This window comes from Pelodiscus sinensis, chromosome 16, assembly GCF_049634645.1.
Source record: "Pelodiscus sinensis isolate JC-2024 chromosome 16, ASM4963464v1, whole genome shotgun sequence".
Lineage (NCBI taxonomy): Eukaryota > Metazoa > Chordata > Testudines > Trionychidae > Pelodiscus > Pelodiscus sinensis.
This window is the reverse complement of record NC_134726.1, coordinates 26,593,819-26,605,578: the sequence shown is the minus strand read 5'-3', so window position 1 is coordinate 26,605,578 and position 11,760 is coordinate 26,593,819. Positions and strand designations below refer to the sequence as shown.

Below are 11,760 nucleotides of genomic sequence, written 5' to 3'. Positions count from 1 at the left end.
TAGCATCTAGGGCCACCTTACACTGTTTCGCTGCTGCCTCTGATAAAGAGGCAGCAGCATGGGGTGACAGCATCCCCTGTGTAGGGGGGCCCTGAGCTCCCGGACCTGGTGCAAGTTGGAACTGAGCTGGGCTGCCCGCCCGCCTAGCTTCTAATACACTTTAAATGCAGAACCACAGCAGGGGTAGGTCCCAGACCCATCACAAGCCAGGACTGAGCCGGGCTGCTGGCCAGCCTGCTAAAAAATTTACTGGCAGGCCAGGGAAGGAAATGCATGTAGTCTATAACATTAACCTATAAGCTTTTGCTTATTGGTTAATCAGTTAATCGACTATACTGTTACATCTCTACTCTGCACCAGACCCCCACATGGGTAAATGTGCTCCTTTGTTGTTGAAATTCAAAGTTTCCAAACTTCCAACTTTCAGAAGAATATGGCCCAATGTTCTCACTCCAGTCTGGGCTACAGAAAGCCGTTGTGCCGACAGGCTCTGAGGCAGTAAAAATAGGAAAAAAAAACCCACTCGTGAGCACTGCCAATGAATTTGCAGACAGGTCACTTACACTGATGTTCTGTCTCATGCAGCATGCAAATAGTACTGGATGTTTGAAAGGGAGTTGAAATTTTGCTAAACTTGTTCCTAATAAATGTTGTCTGAATTGCAGTAGCCCCCAAACATTTAAAAATCATCAGTCAGGCCCCCACAAAATCATGATACTGGCTTAAATGTATTTTTTTAATAATAAATGTTGGCGCTCTTTGTTGGAGTTGCCTTTCGGGTTTGATGCACTCAAGTCATGTTTTCAAGCTTTATCTCCGCACTCATGAGGGCTAGAGACATACTTCTGAAAGAACGAATAAAGCTGAGACTCTCATGTGGGCTGGGGGGCTTTAAGAAAAACACAAAATATTGCAATGCTCACAATGAAATCATGAGAACTGACTGCACTGCAGAATAGTATTTATCTGTGTGTATTTCAAACAGCTACAGGGGGGCTGTTACCTGCTCCTGGAAGCTGTCGCCTCCCCACCATAGGGGGATAGGGTCCAGGGATGGACAAGAGCCTGGGTAAGGAGGGCAGGGTTCCAGCAACAACACGGGAGGAGCAGGCCCTATAGTAAGTGGCTGGGGGACTCCCATTTTCTCTTTGGGAAATATGGTCAGCCTTGCTCTTGTGCACAGTTCTGTCATGTGCAGAGGCTGTAGTGGGTTGGAGTAGGCCAAATTGGGGGCCATGTCAAAAGTCAAGTCTGTGTTCTAAAGCATGGAGGTGCTAGAATTCCTCAGTTAAACAGCTGTAAGATTTTTTTTAATGTGACAAAACAACATATTTCCCCCTTATCTCATTCTCTGAAACATCTGGACTGTCGAATCTGAAACTTGCCGAGAAAAAATCTGCCTGAAGCAGTGAGCAGCAAGGAATCTTCAGCCTGAAATATTAGTTTGGCAAAGTGATGAGCAACTGCAAAGAGGGCCTTGTAATGAAAAGTGTGAGGTGTCAATCTTAACATACTATAGGCAGGCTACCAGCACCTAAAACACTAGTACAATTCCTCTTTATAACTCTCATCTTATTTCCCAAAGATGTTTCTGTGAGGAGTTTCTTGTGTAAAACATTCCAGCTAATTGCATTGTGTTCTAAATATTATTGTAGACGTCCTGCTAAGAGTATTACATGGATCTCTACTGGAGGTATAGTCTTTTCTCCTAGGGAGAAGGATGTAGATTCACCATATCAAACATACAGGATCTCGAAATAGGTAAAAAAATGGCAGAAGGAAGATTTCTCGAAGAGTTTCATTTTCTTAGTGCAATGCCTAAATTTTCAAAGGTGAGATGGGAATTTGTTGATTAAATGTCCCAAAGATTCATACATTCCAAAGCCTGAAGGGACCACTGTGATCATCTAATCTTATCTTCTGTTTACCACCATCCACAGAGCTTCCCCAAGGTCATTCCTACAGACGAGCTTTGAGAAGAAACATCCAAACTTGATTTAAAAATGGTCAGGAATAGAGACTCCACCATGATACTTGGTAAATTGTTCTAATGGTTAATTGCCCTCACTCACAACACTCTGTTTTATTGCCAGTCACCATAGTTTTGTGTTGATTTACAGCACTGCAGTACAGACTATGGTGTTGTCTAGCTGTTGGATGATGAGTATGTTTATATTTTTGCTTGTTTTAGTTGAATCCTTTAAATTAAGATAATTTAACAATGCTCCCACCAACATCATCTGCATGGGATTAGGTTCAATTATAAAGATTCAACACATGTCACTCTATAAAGACTCAGAGATGATGTTTATGATCCTTCTTGGAGCTCCATATTTTTCATTTCTTGCATCTGATAGCCCACAAAAGCTTATCCCCAAATGTGTTAGTCTTTAAGGTGCCACAGTACTCCTCATTGTTTTTGCTGAAACAGACTAACATGGCTTCCCTCTGAAACATATTTTTCATCAGTTAATAATGCTTCTAATGTCTTGTCTGCATTGTGGGTTAAGTGGACTTTGAACACTCATGGATTTTTGGTGATCCATGTAGATGTTGAATCTGAAGTTAACATAAGGTTGTCTGGTTTGTTTTGTTTGTTACTCATTCCTAAAATGCAAATGCATGTAAAGATTTACCCTCTCTAGTCCAGCATCCTTGGGCCCTGTCCAGTGCCAAACCAGAGAATTTGCTGAACCACGGGATGTCAATATTGTCTAGCAGCATTACCAACACTTCCACTGCTTACTAGCCTCTTAGAAGACATTTAGGGGTAAATTAGAGCTAAATAACAGCACAGAGCACTGAGCGCCAGGACTGGTGGCTGTAAACAAATTTTATGGGACTGCGTGAAACTTGGCCACACCCATGATAAATGGACATTCAGCTCACTAAAATCATGCCATACCATGGATGTTGCTGGATCAGAAAGTGCTGGGCTAGAGAGGTTCAACCTGTACTTTTGCTAGCTAGCTGCAAAATCTTATAGTAGACCGACGGTATCATGTGGTAGCAGTAACTGTGTGAGACTGACCAGGGCCGGCCCGAGCCCTTTTGAAGCCCTAGGCCCAGGCACGCAGCACCGCTCCTGGGTGCACGGGCCTCCCCCCAAGGTGCACGGGCCCGCCCCCGGGACACACTGCTCATGCACTGCCCGGCCCAGACCGGCCAGCGCTGCTGGTGCCCACACCGGGCCGTGCAGGGCCCCGCGGCCGTGGGGAGGAAGGGTGCCGCAGGGCCAGTGCTGCAGGGGCTGGGCGTGCGGCACCTGATGGCAGCTGTAAGGGACGCAGCATGCCCCTTACAGCTGCCATCAGGCGCCCCCCCCCCCCCCCATCGGTTAGCACCCCGGGCAGCTGCCCAGCTCGCCCATGCCTCAGTCCGGCCCTGAGGCTGACATGGTCTCTTCAGTAGAGAGATGTGTAACCCCCAAGGAGATTACCTAGATTCCTGGGGGTCTGTCTGCTGGCAGCTCAGGGACAGGCACACTGAGTTTGCTTTGGCTCCCCCTCCCTACCAGAGACAGAGTCCTCCTGGCAACCCATAGGGAGTGAGATGCCCCTCCCAGGGAGTTCAGGAGGGGGAAGAGGAGCCATTGTTTGAGGAGTGTGGAGGCTATCAAGCAAGGGGAGGGCTGTCTGTGTGGGAGCTAGTAAGCCCCAGGCCTGCATGCAGGGTGTCCCCCCGAGAACTAGCCTCTAAGGACCTGAAAGCAAGATCCCTCAGCTGGGTTTTATTTCTCCACTGTTGATTCCCAGTTTGTGGAGTTTGCTGGGAAACTTCCCCAGCCAGGCTGAGTTAGCTCTCCAGCTCCCTAGGTGAGACCAGTCACCACATGGTCAGCTCTGCTCTGCCTGCTAGTTCAGGGCTGCTGCCTGCTGTGTGTGTGTCTAAATGCCGGGGTAGGAGATTACAGTTTGAGTTTTAGTGCAGTGGTGTAACCTGCACCTTGAGCCTTGCAGCCCTTTGTGGTGAGGGGAAATTCTGGGATCAAAGCAGCCTGATTCCTCCTGCCTGAAGAGGATCCCTGCCAGTAGAGACCAGCCCCTCTGCAGTGACTGAGTCATCTCTGAACCTGAGGCTCATTCATGGAGCGTGTGAGTGCACCATCTTTTAGTTAGTCAGGGAATTTGTTTGGGAATTTTATAACCTGCTGCATATTAACCCTGAGGAGGGATTTACCACCTTCTCCCACTCCTGAGTCCTTTGGGCTGTACTGGACCCAATCATCCCCACTGCTAAACCACTGCAGAGAAGAATTTTGTGGTCATAAGTCATAATAAATAAATATATGGAGATATACCACCTCATAGAACTGGAAGGGACCTTGAGAGGTCATTGAGTCCAGTCCCCTGCCCTCATAGCAGGACCAAGTACCATCCCTGACAGATTTGCCACAGATCCCTAAATGGCCCCCCTCAAGGACTGAGCTCACAAGCCTGGGTTTAGCAGGCCAATGCTCAAACCACTGAGATATCCCTTCCCTCATCAAGGGCCCCAACAAAGTACGCATACCAACGGGACACTAACCTTACAGTTGCTGGGCACCCGTGAACCTAAAAATAGACTTTTACCTTGTTATGTTATATTTGTCTCCTGTTTAATATAATTGTGTTTAATATAGTGTATGTGTTTGTGTTATTTTCTGGGAGCCTCCAACTATCTGGCAAATACGTGGGGATTACCCTGGGTTAGAATTTTCCTCCCAAAGTGCCCTGGTGACCCTGCCAGGAAGGAGTGAGGGGGGTGGAGGCACCGCCAAATAAATCCATAGGAAAAAATTAAGTTGAATTGGTGGCAGGATCCAGAAGAACCCAGACCTATCCATCGAAACCTGTAAGCAGATTGGCATTAAAGAAGGTAACCAGGTGGAGAGGGGGCGCTACAGATGGAATCAGCCTTAATCTAAATGTTAAGTGCTTAGTTACTTTTCAGGCTAATGCTCCAAGAGAACTTAGGCCTCAGTCCTGCCTATGGATTAAAGGGGTGGGTTCCACACACTTCAGTGGAATTCCTGGAAGGTTCAAGGGACTCTGCTCTATATGTCAGTGGAATCCGCACACTGATTCAGGATTAGGGCCCACATGTATCTAATCTGGAAAAAAAAAACAAAGGCTGATTCCTTCTTTTCTCAAAGGCTATGTCTACACAGCATATTTTGGAATAACTGATGTTATTCCAAAGTAACAAAGAGCGCGTCTATATAGTAGCTAAAGTTGTGTAGCTTAATTCGAATTTTGCCCTGCTGTGTAGACGTGCCCAAAGTGAACAGAATCCACAAACACAGATCTGATTGCAGGACTGGGATCTTGAATTGTGCTCCTTCTTTCCCAAACGTTAGCATAATACTTGGGTGGGAGACTTGGCTGGGATTCTGCCAATCTTTCCTTTTTTATTAGTATCACTGATCTTATTCGCTATGCACTAAGCAGTGGGCAAGAGACATTACAGTGTGAGAGACATGAGACAGGCCCCGATCAATGATTAGGGTTTCTTCTTAAAAAAAAAAATAGTAAAACTGTTGAATAATCAACTCGTTTCTAAATAGGAAGAGCTTGCTGCTGAATATTGCGCAAGTGCCTCAAAATAACTGATTTTCTGAATCTAGTTACAAGAACAGTTTGTCAAAAGTTTAACTGTTATTGGGACTCCAGAGCTCTCCGTGCTAGAGTTTCCATCGCTTGTAACTTAATAGCCGAAAAAGTATGTCCCATCCGGATCGAACTAAACTTTCAACCATCGTCAAGCAGCTAATGTTAAGTTTAACACTTTCTTATGAAGACTAGAGGAAACAGTTCATATCTTTATTATGTTAGTATGCAGTCTTTTAAATGGCTGTTATGATGCTGCATTAGTGCTTCTTCATTTATTCTGTGTATGAAAGTTTATAGCAGCAAAAAAGATTAGAAACTTTCATTTTCATTGGATTTGTTTTTTGTTTACTGCAGGCTTGGATTCTGCTGCAAACAGCAAAAATTATAACCAGTTAGCAAAAGGTAGCTCATGAGATTTGTGATTTTTATTTGGAGCCTGGTTTATGATCATATGGTAGTGGGATGATATAAAATGAAACTGTTTATTGTGATTTGAAATTTAATGTTGCCGGGTAATTGAGTGTAATTGATTTATAATTCATGTGAAAGTTAAAAAAGATGATATAACAACTTTAAAACATAACATTTGGCTCTTAAAATTTTTTGGTGGGGGTTTCCCTCTAAGTATGATGCTATGTCATTTTGTTTTATTATCTCTCTTAAAATGTAATTTCATTGTTTCACTGGTTTCTCTGTCACATTCCCTTAATTGTATTTTTTAATTAATGTTTATAGTCTATGTCTAGACGAATCTGATGGGCTCCATTTCTCTAGGGATCCTTTAATAAGAGGAGACATTTATACATGGAAAGTTTGAGTTACCAAAAGGACAAACTTCAGTAACGTGTCATTTTGATTGCCATGTGGATGGCTTCTCTATCAGAACACTTCGGTTTTGCATTATAATTGGCACATCTAATTTCTGCTTTGATCTTGTTTAGTTTTTAGGGTATTTAATTTCTGCCATTCCTTTGATTTCTTTTCAAACTCCACAACATGATATTCAGAAAAACAGAAGAGGTGCGTGTAGTCATTAGGAGATACAGCATGACATTCAGAGAAGATATTAATGAAACCAATTTAAGGAGCTACATGGATGGCTTACTGATCAAACAGTAGGTATTTTACTGCTCCATTAATACGTCATATGCAGATTCTGACTGTAATTTATCTCATGAGTATGTCCTACAAAGTTATATATGTAAGTATTTAAACATTGCCTAAACTTCTTTCACAGCCAGCAGACATCTTTACAAGCTGATAAAAATTTGGCCCTGCAGGAAAAGCAAGAAATTGGATAACCCGGCCCAAATCATTTACTATGCCATATGACATAACAGTGCAAAACTTGTCTGCAGGTAGTATCCTTTTCAGTGGAGTGACAGAGACAATGCATGTTATTTTTTCCATGCATTAAAGACCATCACATAGCTCTCTGAGGACACTGGAATAGAGACCAGTTTACTAGTTACACAGTGAGATGAAAGTGCCTTAGGACACTGCTCAGGAGAACATATCATTTTCTTGTGCCTAGCACTTTCACCCACAGACAATGATTTTGTGAGAATACAGTGAGAAGCAAAACTTTCAATTATATTCCAGAATGTAGAGCAAAGATCAGCAGAACCAAAACATTGGTGGCTACTTTTAGGAACTTCACAGTGGAGCTATTCTACCCACTGTGACCACTTGGAACTTCATAGAAGCAACACAGCTCTTTCTGATCCAAAAATCACACAATCCCTAAGTCGTTTGAGTGAAACAAAAAACGCCATTGGCTGTTAGCAGTGCAGGAACTATAACACACAGATTTCTAGTTTTATCCAGGAGAGGGTAGTGATATATACACATATCAACCTAGTCAATCCATGATGACTCATCACCAGCCTTGTTGCAATGCCTGCATACCATTCCTCTCCTTACATATCCCAGCTCTTCACATTCATACTGAATAGCTTCTACAGTCATTAAGAAAGGATCTAAACCTTGTAGCATATAGTTGGTACGTGGGTTGGACATCGATAGAGTACCTTATATGTGTGGACTAGAGCTAGTTGGAAAATTGATGTGTTTTCTCTTGAAAACATAGATTTTAGGGGGGGGGTGAAATTAAAAAAAATTAAAATATTTTAGTTAAATGCAGAATATTTCAGTTCTGAAATATTACCACAGGGCCTCAATGTGAATGCTTAAAACTTACTTATGCCACAATAGGCTGGGTTCTCTGATTGGACTGTATCTCCTATGGTCTTCCCTCTTGGCAGGGTGAGTTGATGCATCATGGAAGATGACATTTTCCCCAAAATATTCCTCATGTAATGAAAAACTGAATTTTCCATATAAAAAAGTTTTGTCATAATAATTTCAAGCCATGTTAGTACGATTGTATATGTATGTGTTTACATCTGTGTTCCCTGTAAGCTATGCACTTGGGCAGCCCCTCAGGAGAGCTTCAAATGCTCCCCACCAGAGTATCCACAGCTAGGTTTTTTATTTCTACTGGTGGTACACATTTGCACATGCTTTGGTCACATAAAATTATTCTGCACATGGATGGAATTGATCTACACACAGATGGAAAAGATTAGCGGGAACACTGGTTTACATATATATAGAAAGATATAGTTGTCTGTCCATGTGTGAGCTGGGACCACCAAATTTGGTATGCAGCGTCCTCTTATCCTAACTTAAAGCAAAGGCAGGGGGTTTGGTTGTACAGGCAGTCCCCGAGTTACGTGGATCCGACTTACGTCGGATCCCTACATACGAACGGGGTTTTTCTCGCTCCGGAGGACGAGGGCGGCGGGACTGCCCAGACGCGCCGCGGTCCCACCGCCTGCGTCCTCCGCAGCGAGAAAAGCTGCTCCGTGTCTCCCTGGTCTGCTGGGGGGGGGCCCCCATCAGACCAGGGAGACGCGGAGCAAAGCCGTGGAGGACACGGGTGGCGGGAACGCGGCGCGTCTCGGCGGTCCCACCGCCCACGTCTCCCTGGTTTGCTCTGGGGGGGGGGAGTTGGTGCGCCCCCCCCCCCCCCAGCAGACCAGGCTTTTCTCACCGTGGAGGACCCAGGCGGTCCCACCGCCCACGTCCTCCGCGGCTTTGCTCCACGTCTCCCTGGTCTGCTGGGGGGTGGGGAGCAGCTAGTGCGCCCCTTCCCCAGCAGACCAGGCTTTTCTCGCCGATGCCTGGGGTAGAGCAGCTGGGGCACTGTTGGGTTGGTTCTGCAGCGCCGCTCCTCGGCGCTACTGGACCAACCCGGCAGTACCCCAGCTGCTCTGCCCCGGGCTTCCTGGAATCAGCCGCTGATCAGTTTCAGCAGCAGCTGACTTGGGAACACCTGGGGTAGAGCAGCTGGGGTGCTGCCGGGTTGGTCCCCGCAGCACGGAGGGGACCTACCTGGCAGCGCCCCAGCTGCTCTGTCCCAGGCGTCCAGATTCAGCTGCTGTTGAAACTGATCAGCGGCTGATTCCAGGAAGCCCGGGGCAGAGCAACTCTGCTTCGGGCTTCCTGTAGTCAGCCGCTGGTCAGTTTCAACAGCGGCTGAATCTGGACGCCAGTTCCAACTTACATACAAATTCAACTTAAGAACAAACCTACAGTCCCTATCTTGTACGTAACCCGGGGACTGCCTGTACTGGATCAATGGGATGTACGTGAAATTCAATTGTTTCTCATAAAATGGAAAGGGAGGGGTCTGGTAGGAGGGAGTTATACTGTGGAATGACCACAGGGGGCCCCCAGCCTGAAAGCCTGTCCTGTCCCGGGGAGGAGCTGTTGGCCTCTGTGTGTCCCTTGTCCTCCATGCTGGCCCTGAGGAGCACTGGTGGGCAGCCTCTGTGGCTGGCCCCAGAGCAACACCCATGGCCAAGGTGCAAGGCACCCTTCCACCCCCAGGCTAGCCCCCAGGTGAAGCCAGCAGCTGGGATGCATGGCTCTGCAATAATGGCAAAACATTTGATGCTGTTGGCTCAGCACCTCTAAACTGGACCTTAAAAGGTCCATTTTACTCAAGAGGGCAAGGGCTCACTGCTTAGGGTGCTAGAGTGGGACTCGAGTCCTGGGTTCTGTTCCCTGCATGTGATCTCAGGCAAGTCACACTCTCTCAGCTTCCCATCTATACAATGGAGAAAAAAGCATTGTCCTACCTCACAGGGGTGTTATAAGGAGGAGCATGCTTAAGGATTGTGAGGCACTCAGTTACTATGGTAACAGGAGCTCTATACCTGCCCGAGAGAGAGGCCTAAATAGGGATTTAGGAGCCTCACTTTGGCACTAGAGTTTGAAAATGTTCTGCTGCACTTACATACCGTTAATTACTTTCTACAGTAGAGATAACATGGCCATTCCACTAGGGAGCAGTTGTCTGATTCTGGAATCAACAACATGACTGGAGCGGAGCAGGGGGAGACCCCAGATGCTTGTTCATAGGAGACGCTTCTCGATTACCAGACAGTGTCATCCTGATGGCACCCATGTTGATAATATCACCGAAAGGTGCATCAATGCAGCCATGGAAGCATGTGCTAACTGTAATAGTAACTTGTGTTACCACCCGTAGCTACTCCTTAATTACAGTTTGTTAAACATTTGGCTTTCCACATCTCAGGGCAAAGCAGCTGCACAGGGGTAAGTCTACCCATGAAGGAGCTCTTCACAGGCTTGCTCCAGAAATGTACATCTCAGCCCCCACATGAGGTCACAGGGTAGGACTTTGCTGATGAGGCTGGATTCATTGTGAGACCATAACCTGTCAGCTACTGTGCTAAACTAAGGGAGTAAACTGGAGATGTTACTAAAAAAACCCTCTAATTTTATTATTTTGTCTTAGATTTCAGAGAACGTTTCCACTAACTCCACTTCAGAGAAACCAGATCCTCCCAACAAACGATGGATATGCATGGGAAGTTTCAGTCTGTGTCTTGCAAATACTGAATATGTATAAAATATATTCAACCACACAGAGTAGGATTTTCAGAGGACGTGCCCAGGTCCCATTGAAAATACCTGAGCATTCACTCATTTTCTTTATATATCAACTACATGTCTTACCCCAGAGTATTGTCCTGGTTTCTAAGAGATTGGGAAGAATGAAACCACAGCTGTGGGTTATTCCTTTATTTGGAGGAAGAAGTGACACTGACACAAATATTATGTTGTTCTCAAATATTTGTTATTTTTCCTGGCTATTAACATATTATAATATATTATTTCTAATGATCCCCTATTGCCAAATATTTGTGCACTCAACATCTTGAGCAGGGCTCCCAGCCTCCCTGGTGACAGCCTGGTCCAAGCTGGGATTTTCAGGGTTTCAAGGCTGCTAGCTTTTTAATAGCCTCTCTTGGGTGGGAAGCTGGAGATCCAGCAGCTCAGGGAGCCTTGTCAATTTCCTTTCAAAAACATCATTTTCAGTTTTTCTACATGAAAATGGGAATTTCAAAATTGGACTGTTGGTTCCAATGTGCAACAATTCTTATTTTAGTTTTGGAATTTCCTCTGGAACCAGCATTCCAGGTTCTAAGTCCTGCTAATGGAACCCATCAATTTTTTTTCAGTAGGGGAAGAGTGATTATATGGAAGAAGGAGCATCTCATGTATCCACTTTCCCCCTGCTACTGCTTCTTCCATGGTTTTGATCCCTACTGCCTCACTTGGCTGTGGGCAGTACAGATACCAATAAATGGGATGTTTTAACCTGTCTTAAATGCTGTGTATAAGGCCAGCACAGGGATCAGATAGGGTTTTATAATGGGGATGGGGTTGAGAAACTGTCATTCGAGCTCTCTGAGCAGATGAACATATGGGAGGGAATTACATAGAGGAACATTCCATATCATGCAAGCATCAAGGGGAGATGACCGCGCATCATCCTCTGTTGCTCTCTTTTCACTTAGTGCTAGCCTGTGCGAGCTGTAAAGGACACAATCGGTCTACTAGTTCAAATCAATGTTCACAATGGTGAGTAAAGGTTTTCCATAGATGGGAATTTTTTTGGGACAGGAGTTCCCCTGTTGTAGTTGTAGCCCTGAAGGTAAGATGGTGGGGTGGGTTCTGGAGCACTCACCCAGAAAGGGAGGGGTGATGGGCCCAAGCCCCGCCCACCCTGCAAGCAGTGGGACAGCCGGCCAACACACAGGCTGCCCCTGGGGGTGGGGATGGGGCTGGCTCC

General features: G+C 45.6%; 1 long non-coding RNA gene across 1 annotated transcript in view; it reads left to right on the top strand.

Annotated features, from left to right (window-relative positions):
• The first annotated feature begins 3,331 nt into the window (after positions 1-3,331).
• Positions 3,332-11,760, top strand: part of LOC112543773 (uncharacterized) — a 39,008-nt gene continuing 30,579 nt past the window's right edge. Inside the window, exons 1-2 of the long non-coding RNA XR_012896165.1 lie at positions 3,332-5,993; positions 6,599-6,706. This is a non-coding gene — a long non-coding RNA (uncharacterized LOC112543773). The remainder of the gene's footprint in view (positions 5,994-6,598; positions 6,707-11,760) is intronic.